The sequence below is a fragment of the Podarcis muralis genome, chromosome 4 (assembly GCF_964188315.1).
Source record: "Podarcis muralis chromosome 4, rPodMur119.hap1.1, whole genome shotgun sequence".
In the NCBI taxonomy this organism is placed as follows: Eukaryota; Metazoa; Chordata; class Lepidosauria; order Squamata; family Lacertidae; genus Podarcis; species Podarcis muralis.
In genome coordinates, this window is record NC_135658.1 from 51,703,022 (window position 1) to 51,718,646 (window position 15,625).

Sequence of the window (15,625 nt, forward strand, 5' to 3'; positions counted from 1 at the left end):
ATAGGATGTCTTTAAATTGTGTGTTGTTCTTTTCTCTTTTCAAGAGACATTGACATTCTGACTATGCTTTCTTTGGCTACAGTCCACCAGCCATTTAAGTTTACTAAAAGTCGCATGGCTCTTACAAAGTGAATTAGTAGTTGGCTATAGCTTACAGCTACAGTCTTTACCTTATAATGGAGCAAGGCCACAAAATATTAGAGAGCAATTGAAAACATAACAAATGTGAAAATAAAATTGATATATCAACTGTTGTTGGCATCCGTCTGTTTTGAGAGACAATGAAGTCCACCTCTGGGGGTGAAGTGGCTGCCAGGGTGGTGAATGGGGCAACCCAATGGGACCGTGTATCACTGGCCCTGAAAGCACTGCATTGACTGCTCATAGAAGGATTATATAGATGCTAAAAGGGGTGGGGACAGAATGTACCCATTAGACCAAAGGCCATGAGTGGAGCAAAAGTCCTCTATACCACTCACTGACTGATCTTTCAGGAACCACCTCTTCACTGTGCCTCCTAAGTCCAACTTGGATAAGCAGTCCAAGAGGATACCATGGTTGAGAGTATCAAAAGCTGATGAGAGATCCAGGACCGACAGAGTCTGCACATACAGAATTTCAGGCCATTTACAATAATGACTCATGCATATTAATATTCTTTCTTTTGAGTCTATGTTTCTGCCCGTCACAATTCTTTGTCCCATGTTTTAGGACCAGTTCTGTTCTCAACATATCAAGCAAAATTGCTCCAGGATTATTAGTTTGTGTGGACTTCTCTATCTCACTAATTCCACCTTATCTGAGTTCCTTTGATAATTATGTTGTGGGCTGAACTTGAGCTGCTAAAAGAGACTTAACCCTATCAATATATCTCTTTACAAATGGCTAAGCATATTATATGAATCTGGATTAGACTCACATAATTTCTTTCTAACAGAAACTTTATAGGGGGGAGGAAAATTAATCTCAAGAAAATATCTATAAACTCTTAGTCATTAAAAAAACATAGTATGTATTTTGCCACATGGATGAGCAATTGGAATCCACACAACTATGTAACAGAACCTTTAAAAATAAGTTTGGAGTATATATTTAATATATTTAGAGTTCATAGATATGAAAAAATATATTGCATACCTAATCTGCACAATTTATTTGTAAATAAGTTTACATTAAATTAACTATGATCAAGTAGATTAAATATAGTTAAGCAAGAGGCTTTGTCTGTCCAGCTGTCTGCTAGTGGGGTGTGAGGAAGATAATACAAGGCTTTGCCATTCCTTGAACTCTTGATGGAGTCGGCCAGAGCACCCCTAGCATGGTGTACCCTAGATATTATCCCTGTTTTGCAGAAAATACCCCCAGAAGGGCTAATGCCAAAACTGGTGACAAGGCTTAGGCTCATTATTTGGACCAAGGCATGGGTTGGATCAGACTGGGAATCAGGGGGCCTACTCCTGCAACTTTCCACACAGAGAGAAACAATGTGATCAGAATTTTCATTTGATCTTCATGGAAACGTGCCTGGAGATAATGTGCTCAGTAGCAGGAAATGCTATAAACTTGGAATTCTACTCAGTTCCAGAATAAAGAGAAGCATGGCTTACTAGGGGAAATGCATGCTCCAAGGGTGGGGGTTGGGTGCTTTTGATACTATTAACTGTAGGAATTGTTTTCATAATTTGTGAGGAGTCATATGTTTAGAAGCAAGAGACTTTGCCAAAGGGAAATCCCAAAACATACAGTTTCTTCTACTTCCAAATGCGCTCCTGGGCTGAAAAGGTTTGGGAACGCCTGGTTTAGTATAAAACAGATTCATTTCACAATTTTAGTAATCAACTTGAAAATCGGGTATATCAGGCAGCATGTGGTTTGATAGCATGCTATCCACGAATCCATGAATAGATTTAAATAACCTTGTCCGGAAAGAATTAGACACAAAGAATGGGATACAGTATATCTTAATCTCATACTATGTATCCCGTCTGTATCAGATAAAAGAAAAACTCAGTGAAGCTGGGTGGTTGGCAAAGTCAAAGCTGAAGGAGATTAATTAAGAAACAAGCTGGTTTTTTTTCAGTCTGATTTGCTGGTGATTGTGAGACAGCTGTATGTATAGCTAAATTTTTGTTTGTTTAAAATGTCGAGGCTAAATGTATAATTGCAGCAATACGCTATTATATAATCAATACAATCATATCAATAATGCCATAAGGACAACAACTGTAGTGGTATCACCACACTCTGATATAGCCACAGTGATCCATGTGACAGTCACCTCCAGGCTCAATTATTGTAACTCGCTCTACGCAGGGCTGCCCTTGAAGCTGACCCAGAAACTCCAGTGGGTGCAGAATGCCGTTGTGAGGCTCCTTATGGGGTCCTTGTCACAGTACCACATTCATCCAGTGCTATAGCAGCTGCACTGGCTCCCGGTGGAGTACAGGGTCAGGTTTAAGGTGCTGGTTTTAACCTTTAAAGCCCTATACGGCATAGGACCCTCGTACTTATGGGACCGCCTCTCCTGTTATGCCCCACGGAGGACCTTACAGTCCATAAATAATAATATCTTGGAGGTCCCGGGCCTCAATGAGGTTAAACTGGCCTCAACCAGGGCCAAGGCCTTTTCTGCTTTGGCCCCAGCCTGGTGGAACACTCTATCGCAGGAGACCAGGGCCCGCAGGAGACACTGAGGTCCAGCGCCGAGGGCCTTTTGGCAGTTCCCTCACTGCGAGAAGTGAGGTTACATGGAACCAGGCAGAGGGCCTTTTCAGTGGTGGTGCCCACCCTATGGAATGCCCTCCCATCAGATGTCAAGGAAATAAACAACTATCTGACTTTTAGAAGACACCTGAAGACAGCCCTGTTTAGGGAAGTTTTTAATGTTTGATGTTTTATTCTGTTTTTAATCTGCTGGGAGCCACCCATAATATTTTTGAGGGGGCTCGGGCCCCCTCAGGCCCCATGGACTCGGCGCCTATGGGCGGGGTATAAATATTCATCAGGACCAGCTATCCCACATGAGCCGATAAAAGGGCCAAAGAGGTTACTGACAGGGTCCCATACAGGGAGGTCAAACTGGGCCCGGACCGAAGGCCAGGCGGAACAACTCCATCTTGCAGGCCCTGTGGAAAGATGTCAAGTCCCGCAGGGCCCTGGTCTCCTCAATAATTCCATGATTATACGTCCCCAAAATTCTTCCATCTTAAAACAAAGGCAAGAATGCAATGTAACTTTTAGGCCTAGAAGAGAAGCCCTTTCAGAAAACAAGGCAGTAATATTATATTATTCAATTTCAAAATGTGTTGCAAGTTGGTAGTAAAAAGTGTTTCCCTTCTTTCAGTCCCAAACTTCAAGCTCTTTTATAATAATTATGAAATGATTACTTGCATAAGTAAAATATATGGAGACTAATGACACTCTGTGTTGCATGTGTGGGCCTTTCTCTGATTTCAGCAGCAACTGTACACCACCTGGAGGCCATAATTTTAGCTCAGTGTGTTCACTAACAACCATCTGCTCCCTGCATCTCAGCAGATCCCCATTTGTAAGCCTACTGTCACTCGGCCGAATGCTGTACATGTGTTAAAAAGGAAAGCCTCCTTTCTCCTCACGGTGTCCCTGTGTTAGTTACTGCTCATAAATGTGTTCACAATTAGCATTTCCTTCTTTGCTGTCCTCTTGCCAGTAGCAAAATCTCATCTCTGATCCCTCCTTTATGAGCCATAATGAATAGATTTGGAATTAAGATCATCTCCTCCAGATGTAGCAGTCCTTTGTCATCCCATTTTCATCCCTGTTTCCTGGGAATATATCACCCCACCCAGGGTTTCTTTCAAGCTGATGGCCAGTTGTTCCTGCTGAGCTTCATGAACTCGTTCAAAGGAACCACAAAGAACACCTCTGAGGCTATCATTTCTTTTTACACCAGACATTTGGAGTGCTTAGCCCAGCCCAGCACAGATTAGTAAAGTGAGCTGGGTGAAGAAGATGAAGGGGCTCCTGCACCTTTCAGAGTAATATAAAAGAGGGAATGCAAATTACACCTGGATGCATTTAGGACCCCTGCGCCTTTAACAGTAATATAGAAAAGGGGGTGTACGCTACACTGGACTCTGGAGGATTGGGTGACTGGGCGTGGCTGCCGAGACCATATAACACTGGTCCTGAAAGACCTACATTGGCTCCCAGTACATTTCCAAGTACAATTCAAAGTGTTAGTGCTTGGCCCAGTATAGCTGAAGGAGTGTCTCCACCCCCATCGTTCTGCCTGGACACTGAGGTCCAGCGCCGAGGGCCTTCTGGCAGTTCCCTCACTGCGAGAAGTGAGGCTACATGGAACCAGGCAGAGGATCTTTTCGGTGGTGGTGCCCACCCTATGGAACACCCTCCCATCAGATGTCAAGGAAATAAATAACCATCTGACTTTTAGAAGACACCTGAAGACAGCCCTGTTGAGGGAAGTTTTTAATGTCTGATGTTTTATTCTGTTTTTAATCTGTTGGGAGCCACCCAGCATGGCTGGGGAAGCCCAGACGGATGGGTGGGGTATAAATAAATTATTTATTATTACTACTACTACTACTGAGAACAGGTTTGGGGTAATGGGGTACAGGGGAAGTCCCACTGTGCAAACTAAGCTCACTCTGCTCGCATATATCTTACTTAGTTCTGTGTTGAATTTCACCCTTTAGGTTCAGAAAACCATTTAAAGTGTATCATAATTTAAAAATGTGTAATTGTAGAAACATATGTATCCAATTCTGTTCCATGTCTATAAATAAATTGGCTTATCCAAATACATTGCTGAGTTGTTCCTGTTACTTAACTGTAGGCACATCTCACTGTTTCTAATGGAAGCTAATCATGCTAGATTTGATTTCCTTGGCCACCTACAATTCTATTGTTTCCCTGAACAAATTTGTATTTGCACCACTTCACTACAATTACCTTACAATTACAGATGTTGTTGGACTCCAGTTCTTATCAACCCCAGCCAGCATGGCCAATGGTCAAGTATGATGGGAGTTAGTTCAGCAACATCTGGAAGGCCACAGTTAACCCCAGCCTTGCCACAAGGAAAGGAAGACAACAGAAAAGAGTGAGCCTACAGAGGGTATCTGCCTCCGGCCTTGCGCTGTTTATGATACTCACCTTAGCAGGTCTTACAACTTTAAGTCTGGCTAAAGGCTGTTGCTTGCTGCCTATCTTCAAGTGTACAGTGAGATGTGAATTAGTTTTTCACTGCAATATTCTCAAGCATTGGGATTGTGTGCATGGGAAAGGGCAGTGCAAGGAGGAGGAGAAACTAATGCTGAAGACTGAAATCAGAATTCCAAGTTACAGAGTATTTCCTTTGATAACAAGGAAAATCACTCCCATGAGTCTGAGCAACTCTCCCCCTGCATGCACAGTTGGACTGGCAAGTACAGCTTTGTTCAGGTATTCATGTTATGTGCTCCTCCTCTCTGTACATTTGTTGAAGCTTCACAGTGCCTCCTCTCTGCAGGGACTGGATGTGTTATTGATTCCCCACAGGTGACTTTGTTGAGCAGCTGATCCGGTTCTGTCTCTACTTGCCCCACACCTAATGTCACATATTATTTAAGGTGTTGGACAGGTGGGTATGGTTTGGGGGAAATGGTCTTTCAGGCAGCATTGTGGCCCATGCTGGTCCAGTTTGGCTTGTGGGCTGGAGATTCCCCACCCTAGATTTAAAGTGGCAATGCTTTGCTATTTGACCTCTATTTAATGGGTCATTTTGAAATGTTTTGAAATGACCTTGCATATTTTTTATGAATTGTAGGTTGGTGAACCCCAGGTGAAAATGATTGGGGCTCAATTTCTGGCTGAAGGTGTGAAGGAGCTACGTAAATATGTAACTTGCCCATTCGAATCAACAGGACTGAAAGCTGCTTTAATCTGACTGTCTCATCTGATAAACAAACAGACAGGTAATCAAACAAACACTAATTTTTTTGGCCAGGCCAGAATGATATGAATTGATTGAATGGGGGGGGCACATGCTTGGTGAGGTGCAGCTTCACTAAATCTTAATGTAGGTCTTACATAATGTCAGAAGATTAGACGGCAATAAATCTGGACAGTGGACTAATTTTATGAGCAGTGGCACATTTCCTTCAAGGAAACTACAATTGCACACTTGCAAAGATATTTTTAGCTTGGGAATGTGTATGTAATTGGGCTCTGGGTTTTTTTTATTATTATTAACTCATTATTTCCATTTTGGATCTCAGGTCTCCTTTGCTATTTCTCTAAGGGACACCTGCTGGAAATATATTCGAAGGGAAAGAATAACAAGTGCTTGTTGCTCTAACATAGTTGTTCGCAGCAGCTAGCATGGAATACAGATGCTAATGTAACGCCTAAAAGTGCCTGTCTTTCTAGTGCAGAAAGTTACTAGTTATTTAATCACTTTTCAGTGTTGCATATTTGTTTGAATAACAGCAAAATATGCCCAGAAGCCACCTCATGCTTTGGTTTTAAAACTAAAAAGGCCACTCTGCATAAAACAGACATCATGTTTGTTCCCAATGTAGGTAATGTAGCATTCCCCAATAAACTGTTTATTGCTTCATTCCTCCAAAGACTTCCACAGCTGTGGCTATATATAGCTGCATGTGCACACTGTGCACTATGTGCTGCGGTAACATCCAGTGTGAAGCAAGTGAAGAAAGTTCATGCAACAAACAATGCACTGCAACCCCGTTGACAGAATCCTTCCCCACCATATGTCAAGCATGCAACAGTTGTGATAGCTGGAAATCTTTAGGAAGATAAGTAGGAGAATGAGGCCCATCCCACTCCTGCCACTGTCCTACTTTGTCACTGCACCCAGTCACAGTTTTACAGTGGATTGTGTCATTGTGCTAACAGAGCAGCATCTTGTCTGTTGCCTCTGGAGCTCATCAAGTCACTGAAACAGAAGCCACAGACATGGAAGATAACCTAGACACGTTTTTGTTTTTATTGGTATAAATAATGTGGGGGAAGCTGAGAAAGGGGACAATGGCTGGGAAGCACCCAAATCCCATTTTTAAAGGCAGCTCGGCTTAATTTCTCATTAGTACTCCAACGATGTAGGTTCTCTGAGCAAATCCCTTAATATTTTTAAAAGATGTGTGGCACACACAAAGATGTGCACAATGGGTCAGGGATTATTGCTTCAGATGAGGTGTGTTGAAAGTGCTTAGACTGACGTAGTTGGCAATTGCCGACGTTGCCGTCTTAATTACTACCATCTGTGTCAACTCAGAGTATGCATTGCAAATGGAAACAGGGAAGGAATGGGGTGTTCTCTGTGTGTACGTGAGCCTGTTTGCATGCAACTCCAGATATCTAGAATGGACGTTACAAGGAGCATTTCATCACTGGTGGACTTGTCAAGGCTGTATTATCGCTCTCCTACCCCCATCCCCTCTGCTTTCCTAGGCTGCAAACAAAAAGATTAACAGTGCAATCATATCTACCCAGAAGTAAGCCCAGCGATAAAGATTGGAGCCTAAATTACTTCTGCTGTTCCACATGTGTTTTCCTTAGCAGATCTCCCTCTCTCGCTAATTCATAAAGTGTCCTTATGCCAATGAAAAACAATATTTCTGTCTTGCTGAACCTGCTGTATCTTATGGCACAAATCTTTTATAAGAGAGAAGGGGGGGGGAGGAACCCATGGTGGCTGGCACTTTATAAATTTATAGCAAAACTGCATTGCCAGCTGAATGAAAGAACTAAGTACAGTCCTTGTGTTGTATATGTGAAGCACTTGGCATGTAGAGCTGTTTGGAAGCAACCTGAATTATTTCAGGGAACTTGAGTGGATTTTTACCAACTGCAACTTCAGATCCCAGAAAAGGACTGCTGACACTAGATTCTTGAACTACCTCACTTGGTTTATAGGCATATGACATTGGCCTAGTGTGAGGTTTGTAGAACTGCAGCTGCATACATTTCAACTGAGCTGTACTAAACCACCATGGCTGAAACACATCAGGGCAGTTAACTATGGCTACTTCACAGATTGATAGAACCAACAGCATTCAAAGTGTTAGTTCTGACTTGCGTGTGTAGGTCCCCAGGCCACCCCTCAAATAACTTCACACATAACACGTAATTTTAGTTTTGGTTTTTGGGCACTATTTTGGCCACAACTTTATTAAAATACAAAATCAGTGAGTGGTTGTTTAGACATTGGTTATGACTATCTGTCCCCCCGCCTGGGACAGAACTGACATCCCGAGGTCCGATCGGTAGCCAGTAGAAGAGAAAGTCAAACTGGGGGGTCATTCGAGCTAAGCGTCGGACCCACGCCGCTCACCCCAGCAGCTCCCCGAAAGCTTGCCTGCCCGGTCCTATAACAAGGATTCCCATAACAGGGATTGGGCGGCCCTGGTCCCATAACAGGGATTGGACGAAATCATGGCAAGCCCCAGGATTCCTTTAACGGAATTCCCTTCAGCGCAATAGGAGGGGCAGACCCAGCTGACCCCTCCACCACCAGCATATTATAACCAATGCCTAACCGCAACCTTACAAGTTGTGACGAATTGCTGAGTAGTAGGCAAAAACCAAATGGCACAGCCAATCACCAAATGGCAAAATTCCTACTAGGCCCCCGCTCCAAAGCAGACGACCCCATGACAGGCAAAGCAAGGTCAACCGGAAAGAGGGCGGGCGGGCGGGTGATCCGATGCACTCTGCAAAGAGAAAGAGAAACCAGAGTGCACCAATATTTAAAGACTATGGTCCCACCCACCCGATTTGCAACATACAATTTGCCCCAGCAACCCGGTTACCCAATCATGATGCCAGGCAACAACTATTAACCTGCCTGGCAACAAGAGGCCTGGCCTGGTGGCCCACACCGCAACACGTGCTCTCATTTATTGGAGAACACGCTTTGTAGAGACATTTACAGGCTGGGAACTGCATTTGTCAGAGAATGCCTCTCCACCTATGAGTACACATGCACACACACCTTAAGAACATTATATCAGCCTTCAAATCGAGTCAACTTCCCTGTTTCCCACAGTAGCCAACCAGATGCCCATGGCAGACCCCACAAGTGCAATAGCCATAAGTCAAAGAAAGCAAAAAGAAAAACACACAGCTGCACAAATGGTTATAAACCATTATAGTTCTTAGTTAAATCACTTATTCCTTTAAACTTATGGTGGTTTTATTCCTCTGAATACGTATTTCAAGACCACTTAATTAGAATGTTGATTGTTAAACCCATATACTGATGGTTTTTACTGTCTATGTAAGAGAACTATACAGAAATTCTGGTTTTAATATCCTGGCTGTTTGGTGTAATAAACAATTGATTGATTGATTGATTGATTGATTGATTGATTGATTATCTTGAGTGGCAGTGTGTTTAAGTACATTTTAGTTATTTGTTTGTTTGTTTGTTTGTTTTTGGAATAAGAGAAGAATGTTTATAAGGACAAATTAGTACTGTGTATTGCCCCAAATGCTTATACTGAGAAACGCATTTCGCAAGTGCTTGCCATTGAATAAAACTTGAAATTCTGGCCTAATTGTTCAGCTGGAGCTTGGCATATATCCAAGATAAAAGCCAGAGCAGTGCCTGGTTTCCTTAATGGTATTCTTAGTGAGTGCTCTCAGTGGGGTGGCTGCAAGGGAAGGCTCTTCCTTCATAGACCTCAGTCATATGAACTGAGCATCGCCAAAATAAAACTTCATTCAATGGTTTTGGTAGGCTAAATTGTTTGCTGCAGGTGAAACTGAAAGGTTGCTAGGAAGGTATTTATATATAAGCAGATATTGAGATGAAGAGGTGATATGTGTCTGCTTTCAGAGCTATGATAGCAAAGCTTTGATTTCATTTCAGCACCTTATTAGGGTTTTTTGGGGGGGAACCTCCACTTCAAAGAGGCTTGGGTAGGACATCTTCCAGTAAACAGTATCCTTTATCTGTACACACTCGAACCCTAGTTTTGGCATAATCTAAGGAATCGTCATTGACAGTTTCATTATTATTATTTTCTAATAATCTCCCAAGTCTTTTGCAAACCAAACGATAGCTGGTGTGAGGCAAATGTCTTTGGAATTCTTTTCACTAAAACAGCCCCTCAAATGCTAAGCAAAGGAGAGCTCATATTGTACAGTACTTCTCTCATGAAAGAGTTAATATAAGTTTCTGTCTGGGGAGAAGGTAGAAAATCATGCCTAATGCCTGAGGAAGTTGACACAGTGCTTACGTGCTCTTAGTGATGGTATCTCAGGAAGTATGATCTAGGCCAGCTTAGCCACCCCACATCCAAGTACATGCCTTCACCACCCTCCCATCCTCTCCCTGCTGTTTTATGTGAGGTTTATCCACCTCTCGAATTGCCTTTCTTAACCCTCCCTAGAGACACTGTTTGGAAAGAACCGCTTTTCTGTCATCACAGAAAGGGCCCTTGATACTACTGACCCGCCTACAGGAATTGCTTTATGTCATTGTTCCAGTAGGAAGCAGCCTTTGAGCAGATCTAACGGTTGCTGCAGGACATTCCCTGCTATGAGGGAAGTGATTTCGGGCGGGGTTCACTTGTTTCAGTCACCATCACTTTACTCAGCCTCTCCACCAGGAAGGTAACAAAGCTGGATTGAAAAAATCCATGGCCTCAGTCACATGTCACGCCTGCACCATACATTGAAAAAAGAATGGCTTCCCTAAAAGAATCTTGGGAAATGTAGTCTACCCCTCACAGAGCTATAGTTCCCAGCTCCCTTAACAAACAGTTCCCAAGGGAAGCCATGTGTTTAAATGTACCATGTTGATATAACCATACTGGGGTAAAATTTGCTCCACATTGCATACAGTGCGGGAAGGGGGGGATAACCTTGCAACCACCAACATTTTATCAGCCCATGTTTCTATGAGGTATGCCTGATCTCTCAAGAGAGCCAGGAGCTGGAGTGTCACTGCTGATTTACCATTATCTTCCTCCGCATTCCCATGGTAAGATAGAGTAAAAAAGGAAGGAAAGAAAGAAAGAAAGAAAGTGTGGTGTTACAAGTGTTCTTACAAGAGTTTTTGCCTACTTCCCTCTCTGTTTCATTGTCTGCTGCTTGTGGGAGTGGCGGAGAAGAAATGTTAATGTTATGCCCTCACCTCACATTATTTTTTTTGTAATGACAAGGGCAATGTGGGTTGGCATAACATGTCATTTTGGCCTTAGATCCCTTCTGGATTGTAGCCAGCTGTAGCTCCTAGTAACCTGTAGGTTTTTGGTCTCTCTGGCATCCTTAAAAACACAGAGAAAGAACATGTTTTGGAACACACTGATGTTCACACACAAGGTTTATTTGTCTAGACCACAGGGTCATAACAGCAATCACAAATAATGAATACAATCATAAAACCAAAGAATAAAACATCCTTATTACAGTCTGCTATAAATCATGCATAAATCATGCAAAAGACACAGTTTTAAGCCAGCAGCTATACAGTAAACTTCACTGAGTGAAGGGTGCTGAGCTTCCCATTCCCTGTCCTCCCACTCCTTAGATACATTTTTGGGGTTTATCTCGAGAATGGGAGAGCAGGCTTTGAAGCACTTTTGGAAGTCTGCAAAAACACATTTAGGAAAACAAAAAGGGAGAGGTGCCGCTGAACAAGCTCCTTCCCCGTCAAGCTGTTTTGGGTCCCCTCTCCCAGTGGCGTAGCGTGGGGGGTGCAGGGGGGGCTGGCCGCACCAGGCGCAACATCTGGGGTTAGGGCAAATCCACAGGTTAGGGGGCGCAAATCCACGGGTTAGGGGGCGCAAATTACTTGCCTTGCCCCGGGTGCTGACAACCCACGCTACGCCACTGCCCTCTCCTCTTAGGGTTTACTTGAAAAGGTGTGGTGGTTGTTGTTACTTCTGCAAACCTTGGGGCTTCCATGAGCTTTGTGGTTCCTTCTTCTTGTGCATGAATAGTGCCATTTTGGCTACATAAGGTTTGGTTTTCAGAGAATAAATTCATTAATATTAGTATAATGTAGGATAAACCTGAATCCTCAGCTGGCTGGCTGCAAAGGATGGCAGGGCAAAGCATTTGCCAGGACATCAAGTCAAGGTAAGGGCTCAAACAGTATCACCATTATACTTTGTATGGAGCCCCCAAGATGCTTATAGGGAACAGAAGTGAATTCTTGGTTTGCATACCTGTTGCCTCTTGGAGGTTATGCGTGCTAATATATGATGTCAAGCACAGGGAAGGTAGGTGTGATTTACCTCAAACAGCTTAAGAGTACAACCCCTGAGACTTGGTGGGCCTGGTTAGGATTGTAGGCTAGAGGTTTCCCACCCCTGATATAACTGATGACAAATTCAGCTGAGTGTATGCTGAAATGTGAGCATAGAAAATGTCAGCATGCTGTTGTATTTCCCAGAAAAGAAATGGTAAAAAAGAAAAGTCATTCAGCTCACTAAAAAGAAGGAGAAATAAAGAACCTTTCTTTTTGGATCTGAATGTACTTGCTTGGGTTCAGTTTAGATGACTTACTTTTGATCCAACTTTCAAAATTTCAGTTCACTTCTACAGCCTTCTTATTGTTCCTCCTTCATACTATTTCTGAGTGAGGGCATCAGGCCAGGCAAACAGAGTAGCTCACTATTTTAATGCTTGGCAATGGCAAAACAAAAATCTCCATCTAGGCTTGGACTCAGATCCCATGAAAAAGGTTAATTCACCAGAATATGAGGTGACAATTTATAACACATCCACAGAAACGATCAAGCTGACATCTTATAGGGGGAAAAAGGAGAAAGGATATTGAAAATTGCAGATTTGATCAAGGTTTCAAGCCCAGTTACACATTATGAAACAAATACGTAATTTGGATGCTGATTTTTTAGGTGGAAGGAAGACATGAAGACTTAAGGTCAGTTTTGATGCATTGGCTGCTGCTGCTACTGCTAGAGCTTTGTAGGACAAACCAGCTACTGAAATGAGCTTCTCTACTGATTCACAATAAATGTAGTGAGAGACAGGCTAAGCTTGGAAGCATGGTGAAACAATATCATGATGGCCACATTCTGCTTGCTTCAAAGTCCTTGTCACTGATATTTTACCCCAGTAGCTTCTGAGTTGTTCAAGACTTGGACAGAGAGAGAAACAAACACAAAGCCACTCAAACATAGCTTCACAACCATTCAATTGATTTGCATGTGTCATTTCATCGATCCTCTGTTTGAGATCAGCTGTAGAAGAGAAGCCGCCATTTTATGCTACCATCAACAGTTCTCTGTGTGCACAAGATAACATCTCTAAGGATAATTGCAGGTATTACTTCTGCTTGCACACCACAGGATCCAGAAGGCATGATTTCCAGAAATGTATCTGGAGGCCACCACAGACTATGTCCTCTTTAGTATAAAACTATTAGTGAAGTATTTCTGGAACAAGGCAAGCTAGTCCATTTTCTGGCAGCTCTCTTCTTTCTAGGCCTTGACTATATTATTCCAGATGCAGCCATTCTCTCCCTAAAAACGGGTGAACTATTTATATTGCTGCCAGGAAATATTATGTCAGTAAAATGTCTAGTAGGACTTAGCTGCTCTTTGGATCATTGGATTCTAATCTTAGCATGGAAGGGTCCTGAAGAAGAACTTCTTTGGAAAGGCTTTAGAAGGGGAAAACATTAAAATGATGCCTATTAACCAAAAGATAATTTACAGATGTTGGTACTGACTTCTGTTATATGACCTTGGGCATGTAGGTCTATTTTGCCTTAGCCTTATCTTGGAAAAAGGCTGGTTGAGTGTCCTATTTTCTCAGCAGCCATTTATTGAGCTCCAGCCTCTTGCTTGACTCAGGTCACTTGTTGGCTCAGGGGTAGCCATACAGATGCTTTTGGACTACAGTTTCCATCATCCCTGACCATTGAGCACATTGACTGGGAGAAGGGCCATGTTGCCTGAATCTGGAATGAAGGGTTACTATTTTTCCTCTAAATTTTACTTGCACATGCCATTACCTTTCTCAAGGACTAAGTATACAGAACTTAATTTTAGTCTTCTTCTTACTAGGAAATGGAAGCAATTTCTATTGTTTTTTTCTTGAACATTAGGCTGTAATTCCTAATACTGATATCAAGCTGAAAATAAGGCTTCACCCCCACCCAGTATTCTTCCTTTGCAATGGCAGTATTTCTGGTTCTGGAGAATCATTATAAATTTCAAGCATCCAACACTGCTGTTCTGCCTATGCAACAGACTACTGCTTGCTCAACGTAATTTTCCCCTCCTCATCTAACCCCTACAGCCCCCTGTACACCTTCAGAATCTGTTCTGGATGGTTGGGGGGTGGGTTTTTAGAGTAAATTTTGGGGGCACACAAGGAGATTGTGCGAGTGGAAAGCCACTTGCACAACATTGGTGACAACCGTACAATACTACTAAAACAAAGAATAAAACATAATTCACCAAGATAAAAATTCTGAACTCCAACAATATCAGAACATTCCAAGATCAGAATACTCTATCTAGCATGCAGAAAAACAACCTAGGGTTGTTGGCATCTGTCTCCACCTCCATCATTCATCCCAGACACTGACGTCCAGCATCTGGCAGTTTCCTCACTGCGAGAAGTGAGGTTACAGGGAACCAGGCAGAGAGCCTTCTCTGTAGTGGCACCCACCCTGGGGAACGCCCTCCCATCAGATGTCAAGGAAATAAACAAGGACACTGACAAACTGGAACGTGTCCAGAGGAGGGCAACCAAAATGGTCAAAGGCCTGGAAACGATGCCTTATGAGGAACGGCTAAGGGAGCTGGGCATGTTTAGCCTGGAGAAGAGGAGGTTAAGGGGTGATATGATGGCCATGTTCAAATATATAAAAGGATGTCACATAGAGGAGGGAGAAAGGTTGTTTTCTGCTGCTCCAGAGAAGCGGACACGGAGCAATGGATCCAAACTACAAGAAAGAAGATTCCACCTAAACATTAGGAAGAACTTCCTGACAGTAAGAGCTGTTCGACAGTGGAATTTGCTGCCAAGGAGTGTGGTGGAGTCTCCGTCTTTGGAGGTCTTTAAGCAGAGGCTTGACAACCATATGTCAGGAGTGCTCTGATGGTGTTTCCTGCTTGGCAGGGGGTTGGACTCGATGGCCCTTGTGGTCTCTTCCAACTCTATGATTCTATGATTCTATGATATGATAACTATCTTAGAAGACATCTGTAATGGTTCTAGGGGTTGCTCATGCGTAAGCCGGTGCCCACACCTGGCTGGGTTGCCTAAGTGAACCTTTTCTGTCCAGACAGCCACTCACCCGTGGCTGTCTCAATCGCTGGCAGAATCCGTCAGTGGGCGTTTCTTAAACTTCTTCCAACAAAGAAGTTCTTTGATGCCCAGTCTCCTCCTACTTTCCCTGCGCGGAAGCCTTCTGCGCAAGGAGGGCGTAGGCAGCGGAGGACCCTTCCTCCCCCCGCTGGTCCCCAGCAAGGAGTCATGTGACCCCCTCTCAGATTCCCCCATCTGCCCCCCTTCTCCACTGGAGCTAAGCTGATTCCCTTCCCCAGAAGATGGGCTGCCTCTCCCAATCCCGGGACGCTCTCTGGGATCCCTCTGGAGCTTGCTCTCTCCCTCCGGCACTGATGGCAGTTCCCTG